Source organism: Metopolophium dirhodum, chromosome 6 (genome assembly GCF_019925205.1).
Source record: "Metopolophium dirhodum isolate CAU chromosome 6, ASM1992520v1, whole genome shotgun sequence".
NCBI classification, from domain to species: Eukaryota; Metazoa; Arthropoda; class Insecta; order Hemiptera; family Aphididae; genus Metopolophium; species Metopolophium dirhodum.
The window spans coordinates 12,354,264-12,376,455 of NC_083565.1; the positions used below are offsets into that span (position 1 = coordinate 12,354,264).

Below are 22,192 nucleotides of genomic sequence, written 5' to 3' on the forward strand. Positions count from 1 at the left end.
AATAAATCCACCGACTGCGATTCAATATAATATTGCCGACCCATTATCGTACTATGAGTATATAATATAATTGTTGCGAACGTTGTTTTTTACAATAATCTTCAAATGGCCATCGGCGAGACCGTCCTGTTATGCCGATAAAACGATCATACTTGAACCTTACAATATACATTAATACGTATAAGGTACTTACTACTTAGTATAAAATATATATTATAATATTTCAATATATTTGTTATAATGTGGAAACGAGAATATAAACATTATGTATAGGTATATTCAGAGCGTAATGTGTATGGGATTTTTTTTAATTCGCCTTTTTTGTTTTTCTCCGAATTAATTGTTAACAACTCGTTGAAAAATAAATCACGTTTGTATATTATATTATGAAAATAGTAAAATACTCATGTTATATTATACAAAGCCGAATATTATTTATTGTGTTTTATATACAAATCACGCAACCGATGATGATCCATTATACGACGTGTAATACCTATAGCTGGATATTATATTATTATTACACTACATATTCGTATGAACTACCTATATCGGGAACGAAAAATGAAAGAAAAAAAATAAAGGTGATAAAGAATCTCGACCGACATACGACGATGTGGAATGCTGCACGACATCCCGTATATAATGATCGCAATCGCGTATGGACCGATTGCAGCGAATATAATAATAGTAATACTATAAAGTAATTCGCGTAAGACACATTTCTCTGGATTTTGAAATACAAAAAAAAAAAAAAACAGAATTTCATCCATTTCCAATTATGTTATCCCTCCATGGCAATTTTTCACGCTGGTCACGTTAATACCGTGAAGCTGGTTTCGAAAGAAGAAAGTATAATATACCTACCACCAGTACCTGTGTATATTGTATACCTCTCGTTCGGTCTCCGTGCATATAGGTATTTTAACACTCACCACTATCAATTTCTTCGTGTGTACCTTCTACCTAATATATACTACTACTACTACTAATATTACTACTACCATTATTACTACCATTACTACTACCATTAATACTATACTATTATTATTATCACTATGCTATACTGTTGCTACTATAATACGCATTGTCGCCGGAGACAGAGGTCGTCGTCGCTACCGCCGACACCAAAGCGCTAAAATGTCCGATTCGTCTTCGATTACAATGGTAAGCGAAATTCATAGATAATATTATTTTCTTTTCCGTATTTTATGTAAATTTATCGCATGAAAAGCCGATATTCTGTTTATATTAAAAATTATATTATTTTAGTTTTGGTAATTATTACGAGTTACAACGATTTTGGTCTATTATACATTTTCTTACTAAGTGTCTACATATAAATAGGTAGGAATGATCAAAAAACGTCAAGCTAGTATGCTGCCATCCTAAGAAAAAACGCCGTAATTTCCCTCCATGCCATTTTGAGAAAAATTACATTTTATGTTTAGTAGTTTTTGGTAGTTTTATTTTCATAAATATAATAATTTTCAAAGTTAAATACATAATTTCTTATGAAAATATACCTGATGAATGCAATGGAACTATTCAATTTAATTTTCAATTTTTCTTTCACCGAGATATCATTGTTTTGATATTTATACTAAGTAAGTATTAATTATTCAGAATTTTTTACTTGGCAAAAATGCCGCAATTCTGATTACGGCTTTTGATTACGACAAAAATTAAAACTGTGCGTAAAATATTCGAGACAAGGTATCTACATCAAAATTTCCAAACATTATCAGTAATTTAAAATTATATATATATAAGATACGGCCAATACGGCTTAATGGCTACCGGTTTCCTAAACAACAACACCGAAATTATAGATTATGCGGAAGTGCTAAGTAAAAACGCCGTATTTTAAACAAAAATTACGGCAATCTTTCTAAGCAAACTGTAGTAACGGCGTTTTTGCTAAGCACCGATTATATTTTATTACTATTGCGGCAATATTGTTTTCTTATGAATATAAAATTCTGGATAAATAATCATAGTTACGGCATTTTTGTTTAGGAAAAACATGTAAAACCATAATATTAAACGTAATACAGTATTATCTCATTTTTTTTTTTTTCGATTTACGGTGTTTTTTCTTAGGACGGCAGTATAGGTAGTCAGTATTTTCGACAGTTTACATGGTGTTTTCATTGAAGTACTCCATAATAAAATAAATAACTTATTATTTTAAAACCGATCTATAAACAGTATAGATGTAAGTGTAATTTAATTTCTTATTTTTATCACTCAAAGCCATTAATTTACGTAGAGGTAGGTAGTAACCATGATTATCCAATTCGTAAGACTAACCTTTTTTACGTAACTTTATCAATACAAACACCATTAACTGTAATGCTAAGCCATACAAAGTAAACTTTCATTATGGTAATTAATCTTTTTATTATTTCCATTAGTTGGGTGCACATAAAAAAATAAAAGAATACCTACCGCTATGGTGTTTAAAAATTGATAAAACGTTTACGATCGTCGTTCATATTCAAAATAAAGTACCAACATTAAAAAAAAACTTTCTTTATAAAAGTTTTACGCACCTTAAAGGCACCGAAGAGGAAAATGTGAAAGATGATCCAAAAGATAATTTAAAAAAGTGTTGGAATACGAAAAAGTGTATGTTATATATATTTCGAACATAAACGATAATAGGTGTTTAAAAAAAAACAACATTTTGCTCTCGGTTCAGTAAGTTGACATGTTCTTTTTTTCATCACATTTAAAGATTTGCTGATGGTTTTAAATCAGAGTTTTCAGAGAGGAAAAAAAATCAAATATAATAGTTTTTGTACTACACGTTTTTCAATTTAATAACTTTTCACAGTATGTATATTGTACCTATATGGTATAATACTATAATACTATAATATCTTGTGGATTGGATATAGTATTTGTGTAAATGGTTAAAGTATTCCAATTTCCAAGTCATTGTGGCATTAAATTCTTTTGGACAAAACCCGTTGTTACTGAAGTGTTCGTTAAGTTTTTTTTTATCGCTAAATATATATAATATATTATATATAACTTCGAAGTCAAATACTGACAAAATATACGGTAATATAATGTTAACCAATTTTATCTCGATTTTTTTTCGAAATTCCGCTTCTGGACAGCAGTAATAGAACTGTAGAAGATAATCTTACTATTTTGATTTAAAATTTTGTCGCAGACGCAGTTGACATTTTTTAAAACCGATGTAATTTTAGGCACATAGCATGTGGCCAGTAAGCAAAGTTATCGGTACCTAAATAAATTAATAACATATTTATTTGGAATATAATATTATAGCAAGATTTTAAAGTCATTTATTGTCATTTGCAGAAAACAAAATATCCAAAGATCCGCCACGTTGAAATAATAATACATAGGTAGTAAAAATCAATAAAATTTTTCAGCACCGCAAGTACGTTGACCCGTGGGACCTGGACCTGCGGGAGGTGTCGTGGAGGCACTCTAGTGACACGACAGACTGTTCGGCCGACCACCAAGTAGTGTCACTGTCGTCGGCGGCCGGACCGGTGTCCACGCGATCTGAATTCGTATACGTGCCGGGTCCGGCAAAGAGCAACAAGTCCGGCGCCGGTAGAACAAGAGCTCGATCGGTAGCCCGGTACGACTGTTGCCAATGCTCACCTAGTTCATCGTCTCTGGCCCTCGTCCCGCCCGATCCAAGTAAGCACATTACCGCGTTATTACGATTTCAAGCAACGGATTGACTATATACCTATATATAGCATTATTTGCACATTTTTTTTTATGTTTTTTATAAAATGTCATGAAATATTCTGCTATACATAGACTTATATTATACCTAGATATATGCAGACTCATATGACTTATGACTTTATGAGTGAGCTTAGAATTGTATTTAATATTTATGTTTCTCTTTTTCATACTTTTTGGTAAATTTGTAATTTTTTTTTTACTTTGATAGGTATATCTTGATTTTATGGTTTGAATAAACGATTTCATATTTTGATTTTTCAATAATGTAAAAAAAATAATACTTATCATTATCAATATTGGTCATTTTTCGAGTCATTCGCGTAAATGTTGTTCCTACTTCCTAATGTGTAATATTCATATAATAAACTATTAATATATATAGCTCTGTTAGTCCACTTCCATTATCTAATATTTTGATAAATGTTTTGTCACTTCTTACAACACGCCTATAATAATTTATAAAAGGTTATCAAAATTATATATCTTCTGTGATATTTTTCTATTGACCTGGCAATGGTCTATTTTTGTGGTTATTAAACTGTGGTGCACGACCCCCCAGGGGACCCGGACACTCATGAAGGGGGTCTGCAGTGGTATTAAGTAAAATCTTTGAAAGTTTTAATTCCATTCCCCGCAGCTTATTTATGTGAAAAAGTCTACTCCGCTATTGTTTATATTAAAATCAAGTTTTGAAACCACTTAGAAAATATGGAGGCTAAACTATAATTAAAGCTTTCGAGTATTGAGTCCGCGATGTTCAACAACCTATGTCAGGTAGAACGCAGCACTTTGATTAAGGAATAAAATAAAATTTGTATCTAAAATAAATTAAAAAATCAAATTTTAAATGTCCGTATAATAATATTAAGTGAATTCAAAATAATAATAAAACGTGTATGTTTTTATAACCTTCTTATGTGATTTGTAGTATAGCAGATTATGATATCATGAGATTTATTGTAAAAAGTTTGATAAAAAAAACTAAAAGGTTATTCGAAGGAAAATTAGGAGAAGATGCAATGGTTTGAAAATATTTGTCATCAGGGTTCTGCGTAAGTACTTCAAACAGTTTAAGAAACGCTGTTTTGCTATTTTATGAATTTCAAAAATGTACCCCCTCTGAAGTCTGAATAGCGGACGAAATTTTGGTGACTAAGTGTGTCCGCTATTCAGAAGTTTCACTGTATTTATAAAATTCTGATTTTTAAAATATCTATAGGTATACCTACTATTGAACCCCATAATATTTCCAAATGCTTTTTATATAATTGTTTACGGTTTTTATAAAGGAATGTCCTGATGTAGCCCGATGTAGGTACTTATATAAACGAGCATGTCTAAAATGCACTTTGTATTCACTGTGTTTATATAGGTTCACCGACCGCAATATCGTGGTTAAAGAATATGGCGAATTCTGACTTGGGCGGGTAGTGTACTGGGATTGATGCCATATAATTTATTATATATTATATGCACCCCAACATTCAACAACGATATTTCGTAATATTTATTATTTATCATTGAGACCCGTGCGCAGTCACGAGTCTTAGATTGTAAGTTTTTCTATTATTTCTTTGTTATTTTTCGTTTATAGAAATTTAAAATATGAGGTCCGTTTTTTTGTGCCTATAAAAAAGACTGTATTACAGACTGCAGGGCGGATATAGAATGTACATAGAACGGACATACATAGACATTAGAAAAGTATAGGATCCCATTTGGTAGTAACCTTTCGTGATCGTATTATAGATTTGAGGAGATGCGTGTACGATACTACGACAAAAGTTAAATCTGCCATGCTTCCGTGATAACAATAATACTAAGTAAGTATGGTTCATCAAAAATCCTTACTCCAATTTTTTCATTTAATAACTTATATAATTGAAATCTTTAAAATTATTTAATATATACTTTAAGATCGATTTCGACACGTCAAAATATTTAGATTAATATAATCCTCTGAATAATTTCAAGTTAAAAGGGGGGATTCTTATTTGAAAAACAGATGATTTGTATACCCACAGGACACTGCTTGAACAGTATAACAAATCTCAAGAATTTGAAAATATTGTCGTGTGTCGGTGATTTTAAAATTTCCATTAACCTGATTTTGAATAACTATATTATTGACGAAAACAGGGACATTCTTTGTGAATCACCCTAGGATTTTTACTCGGACCGATGCAACGGATGTCGTTATCCCGAACACGGCCTGCTATTGCAATACATAACAGTCATGATATCGGAGACTACTAGACTCATTATTACGAGTTATACCTATAACATTTTTAATGCTTACAAATCGTCATTATTTGTCGGGAGTATGTCAGAGAAAACAAATATACGTATCAAAGGGTGACACGTGTTCAAGTGGTCAGTACAGTAGTAACTAGTAAATATCGAATAACATCGATGCTTATGTTGGGTTCAAATATAATGTATTTGCAAAAAAATCTTTAATGAAAAACGAGAATAAAAAACAAAAATAGATAAAGGTTTTTTTTAAATACCCAAATTTATTGTCTAAGCCATAATATATAATCATTTCAAATTTGTTTATTTTTTATTAATGTTATGGCCTTGATAACCATTAACCATTGACTTGTATTACATACTTAGATCAAGCTTTAACTAAATTGTACAATTTAATATGTTTCATAAATGACAGTGCTTTTTTAAAGTCTTCGTCGGAGTTAAGGGCCCCGTCGAAATTTTGATGTCAAATTTTTGCCGGGTCTTTCTAAATTCCATGAAAATATGTTTGCTACGTTATTGGTGGCTCTTTTTTCATAAAATGCATAACATGCTCATGTGTGTGTAGTGTAGATGACGTATTCTGAAGCAATTTAATAAAACTTCATCTCTTCATTAGAGTTATTTTGGATTATTCAATTTTTCTGTTGTTCTTTTAATTTAATGTTCACTTATTTCGTAATTTTGCTATTTATTTTTTAATCTGTTGTAGATATTTTTTTAAGTGTTTGTCTAGGTATTCCAGAAGTGGCGTTTATATTGGTTGTTTGCTTTTTCTTTGGGAAGTACGCCCGCTCTTTCATTACCAGTTATTTCGCAGTGCCCGGGTATCCACGAGAACATTATATTATTTTGAAATTTATTGGTCAAGTTGATTATTTTATTAACTATAACATTATCGTTAGTATTATTAATAAGGCTTGATATAGAAGTCATAGAGTCTGTTAAAATGATATAATGGCAGGTTAGCACTGATTATATTATAGGCTATTATTATTAATATATTAGCATATTGTTTTTAATTGCACACATTTGAATATTTACATACAAGTATAATCAATAAAATATACTCATTACTATATACTTAATTGAGATAAAAAAACTTTATGAACTCAAAATTCACGAGGATAATTCAAAATTTTTCTTTTGTTTCTCTCCAACTTTAATTTAGGTACTCGAATTGACTGTAATATACATAAATTACATTTCTCCTTGTCCTCTTGTGATTTTTCTAGACGAAAATCTATACGAGTATTGGGAAGCTGGTTGCAAACCACCACCGTACTGCAGGTACCCCCGCGGTCGACAACCATTTCTACCCGGTCACTGGTGGATCTTCGAAACAACAATGCCGTCTACTATACAATGTCTCCAGACCGGAAGTCCGCCGGAACTCGCGTTATAACAACGGGTAAGCCCATGATAATTTTTATTTTCATTATTAATCTATAAACGTATATATTATTATTTATTATAAATGATATTATAGTCTCTGAACGCGTGCGTATATTTTTACTTTTTGCCTAATTTCTGTTCATGCCGTTAAAGCTTACAGATTATTCTATCATTAATTTAACCGTAATGCGTGTGGGTGAATTGTTATTTCTTTCACATAAAAATTGCAATTTTTGTGGCGAGTATTATTCAATGTGTCTAAATAAAAGTCTCTGTTATGAGTTAGTTGGTAAAATGTATAAGTTATATTGTTATAAGTATACGTACTTGCCTAGATTGTATTTGTATTCATGTTTTGAGAAAGCTGCTAATAAGTAGTAATAACGCTATTATTAATTATCGTCCAAGTTGTCAATTGATTGATTTATCATCAATTAATTTTACAAATTCAGTAATTTGTCACAATTATATTCCAACAACTAATCTTAACCGCGCTAAACTATGATGGTTCTCAGCAGTTAGTTGCTGCAATCAATAATCTTCTAGATTCTAGAATCTAGATGGTAACTAAGAATAAATAAGAAGTGTGCCGTACAGCAAAACGTCCAAAACGAAAATAAAGAGGATCGAGATTCACGTTCATATATAAATTAGACCAGCGATCGTTATTCTTCTTTGGCGACCCGTAAACTTCATTCCAGGTGGGGTTAAGAAAATAAATCCTACATAAATTCTAAATATACATATATATATAATATATATTAGATATGTGTCATGTGTGTATACATATTATTATAATGTATCATGCAATTTGATGTGCTTGCCGATGAATGCGAGATGATCGTTTTCTACGTAAATTCCTTATAAATAAGGATTGGCATTCAATTTTTATGCGCAATGCTTTCTATGAGTATGTATATTACAATAACAAACACTCCATAAAATAAGTCATTAAGATATTTGGATTTTTTATTCTTAGTATGTGCCAAATATTTGTCTGCTGAATACAAACTGTAATAATGTATATACAAACTATGATACTAATAAAGACATCTGACTAACGCTTTTTATAAGTATGAACCCAGATAAAGGTCATTTCAACGAAATAATAATAAAAACAGAATTGCTGACTAATGGTCTTAAATCTGTAGCATTTATGTTTGTTATTGCGTAATAAATTTCAAAATAATTTATATAAAACCGATACCATTTAATGTTAAATACTATTTTATCCGGGAAAGAACCATATGTCCTATACTTCATTGCCCGTTGTCCATTGGTCATAATATACACTCTAAATTAAAATACGAAATTCTTAAACGTGAATATAAATAAATGATTCCAATGCCAAATACGTTTTTTTGGTGTCATAAATGCTTAAAAACTTTTTTCTAAAAAAGTAAAACAACAATAGCAGTTGTGAATATGTAAGATTGAAAAAATCGCACATAATAATATGTATAAAGTTATTATCTACCTTGTATGCATACGTTGTACATCGAGTATTCCTTTGAATTGTTTACCGCATAAAAATACTTTTTCGGAGAGAATAACAATATAACACGCGTAGTCTTGCATTTGATAATTTCAATTTATTACAATTTTCTATAGAAACTGACCATTAAAATACCAAGTATATAAGGAGATCGAATAATTTGTTCAGTATTTCCAAATTGTGTTACGTCGCTTATATTTGACAACGTATTAGGAAACCCGTATACAATATACGTACCTATGTTATATACGGCCGATCGTCTATCTTAAAATAAAGACAATTTTTCGTTATTTGTTTTGATTTTCTCCGTACACGTCTTCTCGGGAGATGCTGCACTTGGGAGTCTGCACACTTGGTGGCTTTTGCGACACGCGCTCGGAAATAACCCGAAAATATGACGTAAGTCTCCGTGCCCCGACCCCTCCCCCTTCCATGCATCACGTTTTTAGAACGTGAGACGTCTCGACGTCGTTTCATGACGACAGGTGTCAGGTATCGTCAACTCACCCACAATTATATATAATAATAATATGTAGTGGGCCGATGCACGTGCTTTGCCGAGAATCTACATAATATAATATTATTATTAGGTATATCGAACCTCATAAGCAACAACGACAACGGTTTTCGTCTACACGTATTTAGGCATGTATACGATATAATGTTATTATATAATATTGTGCATTATGCATTTTAAATTTTCCGTATTATGATGGTGGCGTGGATGCGCGATGTGTTTTGAGCATTATGTTTTAATCGATTATTTCGCATACCTACCGGCACCAGGAGGATAGAATGCTTTATAATCGGCTTATAAAGTATTTTCGAGTCATATATGTTTATTTCGAGTACCATGGTACTATAGTTCACCCTATAATTTATTATGAGGGTAGACACAACTATACTCAAGACGCATATCTACACACGTGTAGGCAGGTACATGCACATATAAAATCATAATATGCATAATTCATCAGGGCGCGTAGCACGTATAGGTGGTTGTAGTCAATTTTCATACCAAACTTGACCCAAAATGTATACAACATATTATATAATTTAAACTAACATTTTTGAAATGCGTTTGTATAATTTTCACGGAAATAATGATATGTAATTTGCACCATTTTAGGTAGCAAAAAATATGAATTGTTGCAATAATTTGCACCAAAATTCAAATCAATTATTTTTTTGATCCACGTTTTGAATGTAGGGTATAAGATATTGATATATGAGAAGCTAATATTAATATAAGTACTAATAACTAATAAGTAGAATATTCTATTTAGTTTTTCTTATTTCAGTATTTCACTAATCTATTCACACAGACACAACGACACCATTTTACGGTGCATCAGTATTGACTTTAAAGCTTCATGATAAGTATAATAGATAACAATAGTAATTTTTTTTTTATTGGTCTTGAAATCATAAAAATGTCTATTCTGACTACTAAGGCCATTAGCATTACATTTATATATACATTACTTAAAATCTATAAAAGAGGAGAAAAAAAATACAGTTTTAGATTAAATATTTATTTATTTATTCATTATTAAATATGCGGGATAAAACCCTTTAACACAATTACACATTACATTCATAGACATCAATACAGTTATATAACTTAAGATAAGAATTATATAATTAAACAAAACAGCTATAAAGTAAGTAGACACGAAGGGTCAACATTGGCATTACTCATCATACGTGAAATCGGTTCATTTTTTAGATAGTTTGTGGAGGCGAAAGGGACATACAAGGAGCAACAGATCGAGAAAGACGTTGAGGAACACGAAAACAGATTAAGGAAAGCAATTCAGGAGAATCGATAATTCCATCTAATAAGTTTTTTAAAAATTTGAAGTCCGCCTACGCTCAGCCAGGGAAACCAGTCCTAGATGAGTAGCAACTGGTTCGTAGTTATGAGGTTCACAGGGGATATTTAAACGAAATCCAGCATACTTCATGAATTTTCGTTGAACCCTTTCTAGCCTGACAGAGTCATTGTTGTCGTGAGGATTCCAAATAACGGCACCATATTCTAAAATAGGGCGTACGAGAGTACAATAAAGTACCTTGAAGGATAAGCCTAACCGAAAGTCTCTACACAGTCTCAATACAAATCCCAAGGTTTTAAAAGCCTTGCAACAGATATGTTCAATGTGTGGACTCGGATCGAGATTACTAGTAAGAATAAACCCAAGATCAGTAACACTGCCGTTAGAGCATGCGATAGCAGTTGGCCCAAGATGATATGCATATTTGACAGGGGACCGGATTCTAGTATAAGTCATGGTCTTACACTTAGAAACATTGAGGGATAAGCCTAGAGTATTGAACCATTCGGTGAACCGATCAAAATCAATCTGTAACAACATACAGTCATCTAAGGAGGATACACAGGAGAAGAGTTTAATATCATCTGCAAAACACAAAATACGACTATTGGATAGAACACTTGACACACTATTGATAAATAAAGAGAAAAGGAGCGGAGATAGGTGTCCACCTTGTGGGACACCAGATGTTGCTAGATAAACGTTAGACCTCACTCCAAATTTATTTAGATATTTATTTGCATTGCAATGGTTGGCTATATTAAATTAAGTATTTTTATTTTTTAAAAGAATTCTATTGTGTGGTGTTTTTTTTCAAATAAAATACTTAGTTAAAAATCGCGTTTTTTTAAAAAAAAATAAATCGATGCTCATACAACACAACACTCTATTTCTATACAAACTCAATTCGCACACTTCATTTTATTGTCCATTTCGTATCGTACAATACTGAATATACGTCGTTTGTATTGCGGTTTTTACCAAAAATATCATGTTATTGTTTTTTTTTATGATGTTAGAGTGTTCGACTACATTTCAAGTGTTTGGCTTCCGCTACACACTAAATACTATTTCTATCCTTTTTACGTAATCACGCGGTTCCCGTGATATACGATTTAGATGTCTATAATTTAGTTCGACGTCTGTTAACCTCGTGGTATTGAACAATATCATCAGTAATTGTTTATTCTAGTTTTTGAGTAGGTAGTAAATATTTCATTGTTAGTGGACAATGGTCGTGTTGAATTATTATTATCTGGTTAAAAGTTAAACATAATATTTTTTACGTTATATTGTTGCCATGTGCTATTTTAAATACCAGTTATAGTTAAATACTTTAATCCTTGCAAAACCGATATAGTTTTAATACACGTCTTCTGAATTTGATCTGCGTGAAAATCAATTCAACTGCAGCGTAACATAATGCCAGGCCACTCATTAAAACAGTAATTCAACCATGATTAAATTGTTATTTTTCATATACCTAGAATAACATTGTGCGAGATCAAATTTCTCCACGGAACCGTTTTACAGTTCAAATTCTCAATATACGCCTAGCTATAGTAGTTTATTTTTACGATATACTAATATGTATATCGCAATATTATTTAGCAACTATATTATAGTGTAGGTATTGTGTATAGCTCAGTAGTATATTAGTATTATTCAATTTCTCTTGCCGTCTAGTGAAATCGAAAACGAAAAAATCTAAATAAAATACTATTATGTCTTTTAACGTCGTAACTGGTGAATTGTCACATTAGCTATCATTATATAGCACGATACAATCTATGTTAGCACAATACTACCAAACAAATCGTAGGTATATAATGGGATATTGTCGGACACATTGGTATGACATAATATTATTATTATAATGTTATATGATGACGCGTGTAGTTTGCCAATATTATTGGAACCATTTACCAGGGAAGGTTACAAGTTAACAACCTCTATTATGATATCGCCCCTGATCATTATAATGTAATAATATTTTGACTGTGGTATATGAATTCAAAACCATGTCCATTGTTTTGCGTGTATAATGCAAATATTATTTTTTAGCCAAATGTCAAAATTATATATTAATCGCAGACGAAATAAAAATAGGTTACGGTTTTTTTTAATCTACAAAATACTTTATAATGTTATAATGTTATAATGTAATAATGTTATAAGTTAGTTTTAGTGTATGATGAAAAATAAAACAAGTTTTAAGCTTATTATATAATTATTTTTATTTAAATCAATTATTATGACGTGTGAACATACCTGAAAGTAGTGATGTGCATTATCTAATACAAATAGGTATTAATCTTTTTATCTATCTATTTAAACAAAAAATGGTTACCTGCGATAAATTATCCAGATAATTTGAACTTACTGTGAAAAATTTCAATTTTATTTTTAAATATTATTTTTTTTGTGCGGGAGTGGTTAGATTTCCAAGCTATTCCCTGTAGCCCATTTATTTTATTTTATTTTCATGTTATTTTATATATATTAATTATTACGTGTGTTTTACTGTAGGTAGTTATTTCGTAATAATATTATTCATTCTCTCCAAACAGCGATGAGTAATCGTATTTAAAAATTTAAAACACCCATTTATTTACGACAGTAAAAATTTAAACTTAAATATACACTGGGGATATTAATATTATAGGCTATTTTTATATTTATAGCAATAATAGATACTATTTTCAAATGCAAGTTTAAAATTATCAGTTTTTTTATCTAGTTTAAATATTTTAAGTTTTAATACGGTCCGTTATCGTGAATGATTATACTCTGGTTGTTTTTCTTTCATAAGCTCATTTATTTATTAATTAAATTTCAAAATGTTTAACAGTGTATGCGGGAATACTTACATCCAGGCCGTGCGTGGTTGGCTTGAATAAGTATAGGGACTGTAGAGAGGCGCTATTAAAAAATATAAAGTTAGGACGTTACATTCAAAAACTATACAATACAAGTAGGGACGAGCTACAACCACCTTCCCACGGTCTTGTATAAATGGGAAATCTCGTAGTGAATATCTAAGCTAGGGTGAGAGTCTAATTTGACGGTTCTAAGAAGAACCTTTTTCTGTTGGTCGCGATGGTAGATCGACTGCAAGCAACACAACACCGCGTGTACGCCACTGGTAATTGCACGCAAGGTTCAGAGTATGTTGACGACACCACGCTCCATCGTAATAGGCAGTGTTCGGATTAGATAAGTATTTTTTTTTATCTATATAAAGATAAAGATAAATACTTTTTTATCTAGATAAAAAAAAGATCCAATTTTATTTTTAATGGGTTTTAAATTTAGGTATATTTTAGTTGGGCACTAGGAACATAGTAATAATAATTATATAAATAAAAATAATTACATTATTTATAAACCATAAACTAGGTTACAGAATCTGTATAAATATTTAAAATGTGTTTGTACAATTTCGCGATTTTTATCAATAAAAAATGTATCTAGATGAATTTATTTAGATTAGTAAAAAAATCATCTAAGATGAACGTTTAGATATCTTGTAACTATTTATCTAGATAAGATAAAAGATGAACAAATAATTATCTAGATAAGTCCGAACACTGGTAATAGGATGAGCACGGTGCTTGTCGTCAACCGCCGCCCCGTATCACTAGTGTTTTTGTCGCTGCACCGATGTCACCGTCCGCAGTATAAAAGGATCACTGTGGTCGTCTTATTTGACTTATTTTAATATTATATACATAATATATTCAATTAATTAATTAGTTTGATTTGATTTTTTTAACAAACCAATTGTAATAATTCATACCGATAATAATAAATAATATATATTACCTACTGATTTTCAAAAAAATAAATTCATAATAATAATTGGATTTCGCTTTCTTTTCCACCACCATATGCTCTTTTTTCATTTGCTATTTTTTCAATTTGATTTTTTCATTTTGATGCTTTCTTTTTACTTGTTTTTTTTTACTTGCTTTTTATTCACTCGCTTTTTTTTCTAAACTCGCAGTTAACAGTATATTATCAGGTAGGCAATCTAACTGCGGTAGATTGCGGATACAGCGAGATGGGTGATAAAATAAAACCTATATTACTATAATATTAGTATATGTTTGTAGTTCAAAAAAAATGTTAAAATAGTATTGAAGTCATAGTTTGTCATCCCAAATTTTTAGGAGCATTTAATATTTATATATTAATATATTTTGGGAGTTATTTTATTTTAATTTATTTCATTTTATTTTTACGGACAAATCGGCGTAAACGTAATCGTATATATAACCTGCAACCAAAAGAAACCATTAATAAACAAAAAAAAATTTTCAATTTCCACCGTGAATCTTAAGACCCTTATTGACCACCTCTTCAAAATATGAATATCATAAAATCCTTTATTATTGCACATATAGATCAATAAAGGAACCACTATTCCAAATATCAAGTACTTACGTTTTATATTTTAAAACTAATATTGTATATTTAAACAAAATATTTTGCTTGATAGATGGCGCCACTATTGTATTCTTTCAACCACCCTTTTACCCTCTTAAAGGTGGAATTTTGAAAAATCCTTTCTTAGTGCGCCTCTACATTGCTTAAGAAACCTCCGTAGAAAATTTCAAGTCTCTAGACTCAGCGGTTTGGTCTGGGCGTTGATGAGTGAATTGGGGCGGTCTCCTATATGTATATAGATTATGTTCCTACTTACATATAATTTTAATAATTTATTGGAAACAAATCTAGTTTACCACCCACGCGAATTTTTCAATTTTTTTTCGGAAACCTATGTACTACAATGAGTTAAAAACGATATTGCAAAAATTAATTTCCAAAAATCATTAGTTAAAATGTTAAAAATTCGCGTGGGCGCTAAACTATATTTATAACGCTAAATTTAACAAACATTTTGTTTGAAAAAAAATTTCAAACCAACCCCTTGCCACACCTTTCATCCAAAATTCCTGAGCACGCCTCTGTTAGTTATTTATCTAGAATGTAGTTTAAGTTCGATTATTTGGAAATTAATTTATAAATAGTTCTATGTGTCAATAGATGATTGAACTAAAAAATGAACAAATCTATAATTAGAAATGCAATTTACCAATACATAGTAATAAACAAATTTCTTCTTTCTCGTTTTTAAATGATTATTTTTCTTTACTTTATGTACTTACACAATTTGTACCTCGATTTTTAACACTTCTTACATAATTGTAAATGCCTAATAAAAATTAAAATGTGATAGTTGATCGGATATACTAAAATAGTATACACATTTCATGAAACAAGAAACATGATACATACAATTAATGTATATTACAGTTTTATTATAGTGTACCTATATAATAATCTTGAAAAAAAAAACCTATTAAATAACTATTGTATAATATACCTATTGTTAGTATTGTTACCTATTGCTAACCTATATTATTATAACGTAATACGTAAAGGAAATAATGTGCAGCCTTTTAAATTCCAATATTTGTATATTTTATTCGTATTTTGTGTTTTAATAAAATACAACGTAATTTACGACAGAAAAACAAACTACTAAATAAATATACAACTTTAAAAGAAAAGAATATAAGCGGGATATAAGAATAATTTAATTTTCCCTCCGAATACTTTGATTGTCGAGGAAAAATTGAAATAGCTTAGATTCAAAAAAAAAACGTACAAACTTGTATTATGGAAATTAAAATAACACCAAATTCAATTTATTTTTAATTAGATAAGGTGTAATTCATGTCAGAATGAGAAACATTTCATTATCGATTGGAAGCAATCGTTGAAAAAAAACCGCAGACACGGGCGTATATATAGTAATTGGACCGCATCCAATTTCTTAACCGAGTCATGGCTACTATCCCCTTTCCCCGCGATTATCTGTCAAGATCCCGTATCGAGTATTTCTATTAAAATAAAAAAAAAATGTTTAAAACATACCTATTGTGTTTTGGTTTTAAACTTTAACCAAAGCAAACAATGTTTTTTCAAAAACATTTTCATCATTGGTAGGAATTGCTGTAAGCGCGCATGCATATAGGTACTATCGAAATATTCGTATATACCCGGGGACGTCTAAAGTAATATACAACATAATACAATATAATGAGTGAGCAAAACCCGATACAATTCAAATCGTCTATGACATAAACAATTCGCTTGTCTCGTTGTCTAATATTTAGACATAATATATAAGCCATAAGGGTAATATTTTAGAAATATTTTTTTTAGAAATTTTGTAAACAGGATAAAAATAAAATAAAATAAAATAAACACCATTGTAAAACCACTAGCTTCCTCGCTCCACTCAAAATCTAAAATACATAAATATTTAATGTACAATATATAAACAAGATTACTATGGAAATAATAATTAATATTATAAATTATGACAAATAATAATAAAATATATTTATTACGTTCACCTCACTAAATTATAATATAATATAATTATAATATTATGTTTATTTACCTACGTGTTACGCCTAAGTTGAAACACATGTGAAAATGTTATAAAATTATAGGTACCTATATTAGTTTAAACATTTAAAATGCACAGACATTGAGTAATGAGAAAAATAAAATATAGGTACAGTATTTTTAAATAAAGTAAAAATAATCTTAGGTCCATATAACCTATCGACGTCATGAAAACTCATTAATTAGTGACACGACGAGGTGGTGGCTTTAACAACTAGGTATTTTAAAAATCGCGAAGTAACAATTAGTATAATAACTATAACAATAGTTGGGCATTTTGTTGAGTATATATTTTTTTTCAAACAAACGTTAACAAGCTACATTTTGATGTATACCTACTATTCAAAATAATATGTAAATGTAACAAATAAAATAGTAATTCAGTTCTCTTCCGCAGATATACATATACATAATATTATATTATTAATGATATTTTTTTGAAGTCTGTGGAAAAAAACAACAATGAAAAAATAAACAATAACATTGAGTACCCACCTACAACAAGCAGTTCGTACCTATATACCTACAGTTCACGGTTGTTTCGAGTTCCACGAAAATAAAATAATATTTTTAATCGAAATAAAAACTAACCATAATCAGCTACAACAACGAATTATTGTGTAATATATTGATATATAGTTATTATCAAATTTATTATATTTGAGTTATACGACGATAATACCTTGTCTGGAATTTTTAATTTCATGAATATTTTCAATGGGTAGTTTTCATACTCTTAAATTATATGTCATTCCTTATTACCATACCTATGTATTATGTATAAGCAAAACTGGTGCAAACTTTTAACTTTTGACTTTTGGCTACACCTAATATATTTTTATTACGTACTTTTGATATTAATTTTATACTAATATAGAGTACTCAACCATATGAATACACAATACCATTTTCATCTTCGTTATCTATATTATTAATAGAACACGTAGGTATTAGTGTGTTTTAATTTTGTACATTGACTTCTAAAATTTGAACTCTAAATTATATTTACATAGGTAGTGCAAGTTCAATTTGTAACTCTATATAGCTGTACACTATTAGTTACAGATGAATCGTACGTTATAAATTGATAACAACGTGTTATGCAATGATTTTAAAATATACCTATAATATAAATAATTATCAATTTCTTTTTTAGATTCGATAAAATGGTAGTAGGCTGTTAGTACAGTGTACATTTTATGTCGTTCAATATCAAATTGACGTATAGGTATATTATTATATAGGTACACAAGCTCAACTATGGTCTACTGGATAGTGCAGTAGGAACTTCAGTACTTATATTATTATACTTTCTACACGTCTTTATTATATTATATTTCTGACGAAACTCTGTAGGAGCCACATTAAGTCTTATTAAATAATTCCCAACAACGTAACGCGTGCGCGATTTAATTTGATCGCTCTAAAAAAAGTGCTCAGCGACCGTCGTACAAGCATCACGCATGGGTGGAATTTAATTATGATTCGATAGAAATATAATATACTCTTGCCACAAAATAAAATAATAAACGCCTTTAAGTCGTATTCATAGTTTTTATATTTTACGTATTAATCATATTATGTAAATGTATGAATTAGTCGACGCCACACAACTCTGCGTACTATAGAACCTAAACTGTTTTCGTTCAGCTGAAAACAATCGTCACGTGTACCTGTTGTAGGGCTGTAGCATGCACCGTACGTACCCCGCGTGTTCATGCACATGTATCGTCCTGAAACGTCATAAATATTATTAATGATTATGTAACAAATATCTTAGGTGTATCTTAATTATAAGTCGGGTAATGGCTAGTGATACAATATATAAGTATAAATATTCCTACACAATTTTAACAATACATTATAACTCATATCAACATTTTATTTTATATATATTTTTTATGTTTGTACCAACGTTTAAATTAAAACCTAAGTATTAACAATTTATAATAAATATAGGTAATGCAAAGATAATAATGTAGGCACGTAAATTTGAGTTTGTTCTGCACCTACCATTGTAAGTGTCCGGCTAAAAGAGTGTACACGGCAATATAATATTTCGAGATTGCCAAATTACAGATTATATTAGAGTAACTCTAACCACAAACAATAATAGATTCACGTCACACTTTTATTGGATCCAACTTGACCGTTATATATAGTAATATTATTATTATTATTATTTATAGTTCCAATGAACTTCAGTACTTCACTTACGGTGGTCTAGCGTATACAAGTGTTCGGTGTTCACTATGAGTTATTGTTTAGATCGCTCTTTTTCACACCGAAAACGAACCAGACACATTCGTGTGTGTGGAAATTCAATAATATATATTATTATATTATGTTCATTCTTACACTTTGACATTAATTGTAGTCTGTAGGCTGCACTTCGATAAAACAGTAGCCCATACCTATAGTACATAGGTACCACGAACTAAATACACGGAATGCGTATTATGTACCTATAATTCTCATATATTATGTAAAATAAGCCCATACAACATAAAATATATTTCCTAACTACGGAGCTCCTAAACATCATCGTGATACATACAATCGTGAAAAAATTTTACCTATAGTTGACATTTCTCCGTTAACATTTAAGCGTCGCACAAAAACCCTGGTATATATTGCATTATACCATAGTACCATAAAGGTACTATATATAATTATAGTGATTATACTACACGCTGTACACGCTTGTCATTATAATAATTATTTTATTTTATTTTTTCGTGATATAGAGGGATGAACTACTTGTGTTCACAGTAAAATTCTTAAGAAAAATAACGAACATTCGAGAAAAAATCAAGGTCGACCACGGTAATGATAGTATTATACTTATCGTTATGGTCTGGTAAATATTGCAGCCGTTGATGATATTAACTAACCGTTGTTTGCTGCGATAATCATCCATGTAGAAATCCCGCATATATGTGTGAGTGTGTGTGAGTGTATATCTGTGTGCGTGAATGAAAGTTTGTAAATCCTTTTTGAAATACCATTTTTATTAAAAATATTTCAACTGTAAAACCATTCTACCGGAAGTTTGAAAAAGCTATCGAAAACTTTTTACATTACACACGTTAAACATTATTACGATTATATTCTAATGTTATATAGGAGGTACGCATAATGTCAACGAAATTATTAAAAACTTCCTGTAGAATTTTATTGATTCTTGCGAGATTAAATTGGAATACCTATACCAAAATAATGATCATAAAAAACCATTTTTCCTTTTTTGTAGTATACATTAGGTATTTTACCAGGTTATTTTTCCGTTTTAGAATAAAGCGCTATTTCATCAAAAATTTAAGGATAATAATATATACATAAATATAAATTAATTAAATCATTTATATCATGTACCTACTCAATTGTTTGTTAATAATATAATAATTATTATTTTGATGCATTTGAGACTTGAGCATTAAAATTAATATAATTTTCATTTCATAGCACACGTTATATAAAAAAAGGTTTCAACAACATTTTGTATTTTAGTTAAAATTATTGCAATAGATTAAGATTTGCCATCATAAAAAATGTTGCGGAACTGTGTATGTGACACGAAGTTTTTTTTTCTTATTTGAACTTTGAACGACAATGACTATTGATTTTGTACGCAATGAATAATGCAGTATGGAAAAATACTCTCATTATATTAAACTTTATAACAGAGAAACTATTTTTTTTAAATCTTGTAAGAGCTGGGAATACTAATGGATTTTATTGAAAATTAAATTAAAGTTATTAATGATTTTAGTTTAACTGTTTTTAAAAATATTAATTGTTTTAATATGATCTACAAAATATGTACCTATTCGATATTTAGGTACATTTTATTGTTTTGTCTTTTATAGTTGAATACGAATAAAATATTATAAACTAATTTATTATTGTAAAAGTGCGTTGTATATATACATAAAATAATACGCTATCGGCAGTTGAGGATTTGATTAAAAACAAGTAATAATAAAATAAAACATTTTCTTATAGGTACTTAATATCTGTTTTTCACTATATTGACAACGCAATTAATATTCTTATTAATATGTTTTCAGCGACATGGACTCTGTACTGTGTCGAGCTTACGTGACCAGTAGTGGAGAATACAATTCAGCCGAGAACGTGGTAACTAGTCAATTCCGCTACAACACTCTTGGTCATATGAAAATTGATTACTCGTCCAATTGGAACAATCTGGATAAATACATATGTCAAGTTTAGGATATCGATAATATTATGACTTACAGCCTATCCATAATAAACATAATATTATCGCATCTATTGATATATAATACATAACTGTTACAATTATTGATGTATCAGTTATCTAGACTTTTCTGTATAATATATTATAATACGCAAAAAGAGTTGGGCTAGTGCATTATATTTTTACATTCGTATATTATTATTGGTATTACGTATTAAATGGCATCAAAAAGTATTATTTAAGTCGTAGCATAGATTAAATGTGTACTATATTCATTCATAAATGCAGTTGCTGTAGATGGGCATGCCCGTAAATGTATTAACTATTTAAACAAAAAATAATATAATATAAGGATTCACTTAGTAGATAGGCGGTAGGTATATAGTATTTGTTTTATTTTATCACGGCCAGTAAGTAGCTCTAGTAAGTAAATATTTTCTAATTTAAAAATGTCCTGTCGTAATAGCATCTGAATTATACCATCGTTTTTAATTAGTAAGCCCTCGCGAGATACTGCAGAAGGTATTATATATATAATTGTCTTCCCCTTTGATCTAAGCAAAAAATATATGCTGCTATATATTTATTAAGAAAAACAATAAAGTACCTAACATAATTAATACATACCTATTCAAACAAACACAAATTACCAACGCAGAAAAATAATCAATAAATATATTTTATGTGAAAAAAAATTGTAAGTTTGTTATTTGTTAGCTTTAATATGATTAGTTAATGTACAACAATAAATTATGCTACAAGGCA

General features: G+C 29.7%; 1 pseudogene; it reads left to right on the forward strand.

Moving 5' to 3' along the window:
* Nucleotides 1–994: 994 nt before the first annotated feature.
* On the forward strand, nt 995–22,192 carry LOC132946877 (uncharacterized; annotated as a pseudogene).